Raw genomic sequence first — 8,511 nt, 5'->3', positions numbered from 1 at the left:
GCTTAGCACCGTTTCTTCCTTGGGTCACCAAACTAGTCTCTCTCTTCTTGATTAACTTGCCACATCAGACTTTATGCCTATGTGGCAAGCTTGAGCACCTGTAGGAGCAAGTAAGTACAATAGTGCACTTTACATGGCAATTTTGCATCTGTGCAGGAAAGAGAGGCAAGGAAAAAGTGGAGAAGTGGGCTCTCATGCAAGAGCCAGCCTCTACTACTACATGGTGGAGCATTGGGAGAGGCACCTATATGGAGGTGGTCAGGAATTCGGAGACTCACGCTGGTCGTAGCGCCGCAGTTAAAATGATAATAGCAAGTCAAATCACCGGGCCCCACCTGTCCAGCAGTAACTCGCTGTCAAATCACACAGTCCTACGTTTGCAGTAGCCTACTCCCTCGTCTTCTCGCGTCTCTGTCGAACCGACTAAACGAAACTGTCCCGCCGCCTACCGGGCAGGAAAAGCCCCGCCCTCGACTTTTAAATACAACTACTCCCTCCGTCTAGGTGAGTAAGTCATCTTACGAAAACCAAATAATCCCAAAATACTAAGGCATGGTGCATTAACTTCTACCTCGTTTCTTATTTCTTCACATATCAACCAATAAGAATGCAATGATATACTTTTTGTGACATAGTAACTCATATTTAGTTAGCCAAATGGATGACCTAGAACTACGTGCAGGCCCTATAAACCAAGACGCCTACAAATAAAAAACCGAGACAGAGAGGGTAGTTCAGTACGTATCTTTTTAGATCAATATAGTTGGGATTCACCAAGCAGCAAAACCAAGTGGTAGGCTGCTCCTGTCGTGTTGGCGTAGCAACTCAAGCAGGGTTCGCACACGAAATGGTGACACACTTAACAGGACCCCTTTGGTAGACATGTGGCCCATCCACCGTCTTGTTCCACGTGCGATGCACCAAATTATAGTTCGGAGCAGCGGTTGGAATTGGAGGCACCCTGTTCGTAGCGCCGCAGTAGTAGAAAATGAGCGATGAGGGGTCAAATCACAAAGCCCCACCTTTCCCGCATTAAGCTGGACGGAGGAAGCAACCATCATTTCACTCTAGCGCGCAAGAGCATAAAGAAAAGAGAAAACAATGATGCGTGCGGAAGCTACCTAGGGCACCCTAGGGTAGGGGTCTCCACTACAGATCCTTTTTTTGAAAGCGCCTCCACTATAAATCGGCTTCTCCCTCATCCTCTTGAAGAAAACCGATGATGAGTGTGGCAGTAGGGTTTGTAGGAGTACTACGGCGTGCGGGGCCATGACGTAGTAAACGGGTTCGAGTCGATGCCTTAAATATGTGTGGGCCGCTTGGTTTTATGGGAACGAGGCAGCATTTTGGGTTCGGGGACCAGTGGAGATATAGCATGTACAAAAAATTGTGGACGTAGGTTCGACCGAAAGGCAATGATGCATGGGCCCTGCATTTTGATATACTTGGGGACGCGTGAAATTTTCTACTCTACTCAAAACTAGTAAGTTACACATGTATTGAACGCATGAGATTTCGAAACCAAATTATGAATAAATACACACTATAGCATGTAAAGCTGTGAGTCATATATGCATGATGTAGATGTCCGTTTAGTTCTTATAGTTCATCTCATTCAAAATCAATTAGTTTTATAAAAATGTTAAGATTCATGGGGTTGTGCATTGTAAATCATAAAGTAAAAAACAAATAATGGCAATTCATTTAGAAAAAATAATCAATTATGATACAGAAGATTCTAGAACAAAGGAGAAGTGCTTGTGTTTTGTGGTTTGTGCATTATGCTTAAGTTCAACCATGGAGTCTTCTAAATTGTACATGTGGTAGATCTGGTGGAATGTTGCTTAAGTTCAACGGCAAGTAGTGCTCGGATTTGCCCATCTTTGCACTGTCGGGTTAGCTTCATCTAGGTACCATCTTTCAAAGTTATTGGCACACTATATAGTTCTTGTACCATAGTTGCATGTTTTGGAAAAAAGCTACTAGTGGGTTGTACTATCTATTTAGGAATAGAAGATGTATACATGGAAGTTGTAGGGAAATAGATGACATGGAGGATCTCAATTCCTATGAGTAGGGATTGGAAAAGAGATGTCATTTGGTTCACATCATAGGAACTTTTCTACTGAATCTAGAGATGACATGTATCTCAATTCCTATGAGGAGGGATTAGTCAAGAGATGTATTTGATTCATATCATAGGAACTTTTCTATTGAATATACGCTAATGTTTATTTTCCTTTGAAATTAAGGGAGTATAGGAATCCATTCATATGAACCAAGTGGCTCTAAAGCTATAGAAATGATATCATGTTTATTTCCTTCGAAATGTAGAGTATATGAATATATTCCTATGAACCAATTGACTCTAAAGGAAAAAAGTCCTATAAAAATCATATCGTATAGAGTTCCTATGATATTCCTCGACACTAAAGGATGGTTGAAATTGCTGCGGGTGATACGATGGTCTTTCTTAGTAGACTCCTCACCCATCTTTATAGTTACCTCTCGAAGATGAATGAAATGATATATACAGGGTATTCTGCATGTGCAATTTGGTACATGAAAACTCGGTAAAAGTTTGCGAGGTTCTAATTTTCAATAAAGCTATATGCACTGCATTTCGGAACAGAGGGAGCATACGGCAGTTGCTAACACTCACGTGGAAGATTTGTGTGTAGGAAGAGTGGCTATTTTGTTAAATGACATGGCTAAACTGACACTGTCGGATGCCGATAACGGTTCTTACGGTGTTTGTCAGGAAAAGGCTTGTGGCGAACGTTTGTCGGATAATGATTTATGGACACATGCATTGCATTGATACGTGCCACCCTCTCTCTCACGCACACGCACCCTCACGAGTCACAACTCTCCCGAGTCCTCTCGCAGACTCGCACGTGGCACCCATCGTCTCTCTGCAGGTAGATGTCACGCACATATGTGCTCTTCACACCCTACCCTCAGAACTTCTAAAAAACAAAATATTGCGCGCACATTTTATTTTAGCTCACACGTCATACACTTATATTATTACTCTTGCGGCGAACGTTCTTTGGGCATTGTATATATTATACTATCATGAAGAGAAGCGGTGTGGGCACACACTAGTTCTCTCACACCCACTCGCGGGTACACGTAGGAGCGCATTTTTTGAAGCCGGTACAACAAAATCACTCCACTATATATAAAAGCAGGAGCCTTAGCGCTTGCTTTACTAGGGTTCCTCTCGTTCACTCTCTCATGCTCTCCAGATCTAAGCAAGACATAGGTGGCCACACTCTCTCTCTCAGCTCACGGCTGGTCACAAATCCGGCCGGACAACCTCGACCGGGGCGGGGGTGTAGGTGCATCGTTCACGCTGTCTCGATCGGCGGCTGTGTTGTTCTCTCCGAGAGAGCGCCGACTCGAGAGGGCCTCTGACCCCTGCTTCCTCCCTGCGGTATTGTGGCCAAGATGTGGCCTCCCGACACCGTCTTTGCCACATGCCGACGACCTTCAGGTATATATTCCTTCTAAACCTGCCTTGCTCTACTGCCCCAGCTCTTCCCCCTTCGTGTGGATCCTTTTCTACTTCCGTCCGCTATTCCAAAGCCACCTAGACTTCTACTATTATTAGAAGTAAAGCTAGTTCATACAGTCAACTCAAAGCGTTGGTTCAAATAGGGAAGAAAGTGGGAAAGCTGTAGCATGAATCTAGGACTTGGTTCTAAGAGGAAATGGGGGAAAGTAGTAATATCTGTCACTGTTTAAATAACCGTATTTCATATTTGCGCAAACAGGGATGTCTGTCTCCATATCGTTTTGGGATGTCTGTCTCTGTATCGTTTCTATCCGTGCAATCAAAAGCACACAACTCGGTTTTAGTACGACTGCGCAAAATGAGATGGCTATCCCTCGTTGCCGTCGTCTAACCTCCCGTCTTCAAGGTATCCCTACATTGGTAGTAACTAAGGTAGAATGACCAACGCAATCTAAAAGAAGCTGATTCGTACATTTTACATCCTGATTGCAGTGGAGGGACGAGCGAAAACAACTGCATCCTAGTCCAGAATGCACTTTCTACCAGTTCATCCATGGACCGAGGACTAGCTGGCACGGCTGCACGGCGGTTTTTTGGACAGGTGCGCGGACAAGAGGCATTGTGGTCTGCTTATTTCTGCAAATAGCGGTGCTTAAATTTAGTGGAATGCACAAGAATTTCACCTGGTCAGTACACTGCATGGTTCAGTTCAGCATTCCAGCTGAGACCACAATTATAATTGGTTATTCTATAATGAGAGAACCTAACCCTGGATGGTGGCAACAATAAAAAACCAGAGTGAACTCCAGGAAATTTAAGCCTGCCGGGAGGCTCTTTGCTCAGAGAAGCCTTGCTTGTTTTTTCCTGATTTGTAAACCTTCTCACAACTTTGTCTTTTACTGTGAACTAGTATATGTTTGTTATGTTCTATGAATCATTGAGATGTATAAAACTGTTTAACTTATGCTTTTCAAGATTTTTATGAAGACGAGTTTAATGTGAGTGTTCCACATGAGCGCTGGACTAGCATTGAATGTTTGGAATTTATTACATTGTGGCCTCAATTAACTGCGTGAACCAGTGTAACAAGATACATAGTTGCTTATATGTCAGACAGCAGATTGTTGATTGTTAGCTAGTCGATAGCCTAGTGTTGAAGCGAGCTGAGCCAATGTGTCGTGTTTTGCACAACTGCTTACAAGTGGGGTAGCACCAACAGTGTTTACAAGTACTTATGTATACGTCAGCGCACGGTTCTCGAACGAGTGCTCTATTTCATCAAAACACACACTGCTCGTATGATAAACCGTGACAACTTATGTCTTACCATGCCATATTCATGAAAAAACTAGTGAGGACGCATCTGTTTCGGCAACAATTACGATGGTTCTCACATGATTCACGGGCACACAAAAGTAGCAGCAGTTCCCATAGACGGATTCAAACAGAGTACTAGCCCCAGAGGGGTCGATAATAGGCAAGGTTCGGATAATTAGACACAATCCAAACTACTATTAAACACTAGCTGGGGCAACTATTTCATGCCTCGATCTAATTTGGGCTGGACACAAGACGGACCTTGCCATGAACATCATCGAGGACGTCCCGCAACAGCTCAATCCTGTGAACCTTCATGAAGACAACCTTGCGGCCTTGCCACTGATAAACATGTTTGTGGAGGCATGCCATGTCATCTTCCTACGTAAGCTTGACAAGAACATTATGCCTCACAAATGAAGGAGTAGCTTTGAACTTCTTGTGCTTCAGTACACCCTGGACAACACGCCTGACAACAGTGAGGCTGGAGTACACCTCTTCATTGGTATAACCGCAAATGGCTTCCAGGATCCAACAGCCTAAGAACTCTATTTTCCCAGTGCGTATATTCAGGTCATCCGCCTCATAGCGAGTGACATGCACAACCACACAATCCTTGTCTGCATCAGGGCTCTAACTGAAACAGAAACAAATTCTGAATTACTTTTCAGTATAAGAAACACAATTTATTTAAACCACTATGTATAGCATGGCATCGAAGCTAATAAAATTTTGCATTATTAATCACCACATACTTCCTTTTCTAAAAAATCACCACATACTTAGATGAAAAACCACAATCGAGATAGGCAAAGAAGGAAATCACCTTGGGCAGCTCAGCGGGGGGGGGGGACACATCCTCGAAGGGGGAAAACTACTCCTGCAGTGCCACGGGGGTTGTAACCTCAAACGGGGCATTAACCATCTCAGTAGTGGCCGTGAGCGTATCTGGGGTCGGCTCTGTGGTTGCCTCCATCTTCTTGGAGCTCTCTGTCTCGTGGGGATCAGCCTCCCGCGTCTGCTCCAATATCGGCAGATCTTTGCCTGGTTCTCCTTGGTCCATCATGAAACTGACGAATACTAGGAGACCACTGAAAGGAAAACAAAATTGCAATGACAATGAAACAAAAAAGAGAATGAGCATCGGTTACTACTTTGCAAAACTTTTTTTTTCTCTGAACGAAAATATACCAACATCACGGATCTGCTTACCTTCCCTTCGTTGGGAGAGAAGAACAGTGGCAGATGTGAGTGTTGCCTTTCTTGAAGACGGTGAGGGAGAAGGGGATTCAGCAAAGAGTGAAATGATGGTTGCTTCGTCCGTCAAACTTAGACTGTGGGGAGGTGGGGTTTTGTGATACGATGGCTCGTTACTGCCGCGCTACGACCGGGGTGACTCTCCGCCTGCATACTGCCTTCTAATTTGGTGGATGGCATTTGGGCCCGCGCGCTGCATGGCCCACATGTCGGTGAACAAAAGTATAACAACATTCAGTAGAGGGAGACGTTTCAATGACCTAGGAGGAGCCAGAAGCGGTAGAGTGTCTCCACTGTACTAGTAGTAATTGTTTTTCTGGGTAGCTGTAGAGTGTCTCCACTGTACTAGTAGTAATTGTTTCTCTGGGCCCAAGACAAAACAGACAATCCACACTAGTAAATAGTAAAATCAATTCAAAAGGCGCTACCCACACCCAGCACCCCCCCCAAAAAACCTGGGTGCTCTTCTTCCTCCTCGCTCCCACCCACCTCACGTTAGCTCGCTCCACTCGTACCCCCAAATTCCTCACCTCACTCCTACAGAAAACCCCAACTCCCCTTCTTCCTCACTCCTACCGAAAACCCCCAACTCCCCTTTTTCTTCGCTTGCACTACAACTAGGCTCGTCATTCGTTACTCTGCTCAAATCCGTGAGCGTGACGCGACGCCCTCGAGGAAAATGGAGTCGGCTGACCCCAGCACCAAGAAGATGAGGCTCCCGCCAGCGGCGACGCCTGTTGTAGATCCCGCACCCGGCATCACGGAAAGAAGCGGGGACCCCGCCCCCACCGGATCCCAGGAACCCGTAGAATCTTGGGTGGACCGCATCAGTGATCTCCCGGACGCCATCCTTGGGGAGATCATCTCGCTTCTCCCCACCAAGGATTGCTGCCGCACCCAAGTCCTCTCAATTCGGTGGCGCCCTCTATGGCGCGCCGTGCCCCTTAATCTCGATTGTCGTCAGCTATCTCTCCTCCCACCAGGGCTCCGTTCAAAGCCTCTGCATCCCGTCATGCTACCTAAGCAAGCATGCCATGCCCTGCACGGTGGACGCCTAGATGAAATCCGCTGAATTCACAGAACTACAGCTGCTTGAGTTCTACTATTCCCTTGGAAATCACATACCACATACCGAACGCCATGAACTTGTGGCCTCAGCACCGATGTCCATCTCACGGTTTTCCTGCTCTCTCCACACCGCCACCTTTGCCCTCTGCTAACCTACCAGACAATCTGGTACTAAACTCGACTCCCATTTCTCAAGAAACTTTCACTTGTGCGGGTTCGTATATTGGAGGCCTCATTGCACAGCATCATCCACTCCAGTTGCCCTGCGCTGGAGTGCTTGGTGCTTGTTTTCACAGTTAGAATCGGTTGTCTCCAAATAAAGTCGCCTAACCTTGTAAGAATTGGAATTTCTTTTGACGGAAGGCAGCTCATCATCCAAGATGCCCCTTCACTTCAAAGGTTGATCCTTGATTCTAGTTATTCACCGTTGCAAATAACCGTCCTCTCTGCGCCTAAGCTGGAGACCTTGGGTGTAATACATGATCTCTGTGCTCATTTCAATATGGTGTTTGGCTCCACAGTTCTTCAGGTACTTTATATTATCATCTACACTTGTATAAATAAGCTGCATTTTAAATTTCTGCGCATAATTTATATATCATCTTGGAGTACACATTTTGTACTAATATTATGTTCTATGCTCAATCAAGAGTTTCTCCATCGATGGCCTATCAATGGTGCTGGATTCTGTCAAGATCTTATATATCCAAATTAATAGTTTCGATCTGAACAAGATTATTGGCTTGCCGCAATGCTTTCCATGTCTGGAGAAGTTGTATATAAAGGTGATAATTTCACACACATTGGAAGCCCGCATATAGTGTACTAGAATTAACCGTTCAGATGTTGCTCTTTCGACACTCTTCTTTTAGACCTTAACTATTTTCAATCTTCATGTCTATTTAGGCAACAGGACGGGGTAAGAAAGTTATAACCAATCGGTGGATTCATAAGCATCGGGATTTTCTCACTTCTCATGAGATTCGATTAAAGACAATAGCGCTAGAACGATATGTAGCCAACAGTGCAAACACAAGATTTGTCACATTCTTCCTACTGAATGCGAGGTTACATTGTCCATCAGGCTTAAGTTTATCAGCAGCATGGTTTTGACGAATGGGTATGTCGAAGAGCAAAAAAAGGAGTTTCAGGTGGGCAAAAGAGCTTCTGAACGTGCCGGGCTTCTATTTTACGACATATTGTGGTCATAATCCAGTAAATTTTATGACCCAGGATTTTCATTCTATGGACCTGACCGATCCATTTGACTGTGACTGCCAAAAACAGTGCTGGAGTTAGATGTTGTTGCCCTTTTCAATCTAGTTTTTTTGTAAACGTGATGGACAATC

Source organism: Triticum aestivum, chromosome 3B (genome assembly GCF_018294505.1).
Source record: "Triticum aestivum cultivar Chinese Spring chromosome 3B, IWGSC CS RefSeq v2.1, whole genome shotgun sequence".
In the NCBI taxonomy this organism is placed as follows: Eukaryota; Viridiplantae; Streptophyta; class Magnoliopsida; order Poales; family Poaceae; genus Triticum; species Triticum aestivum.
This window is presented reverse-complemented; position numbering follows the sequence as displayed.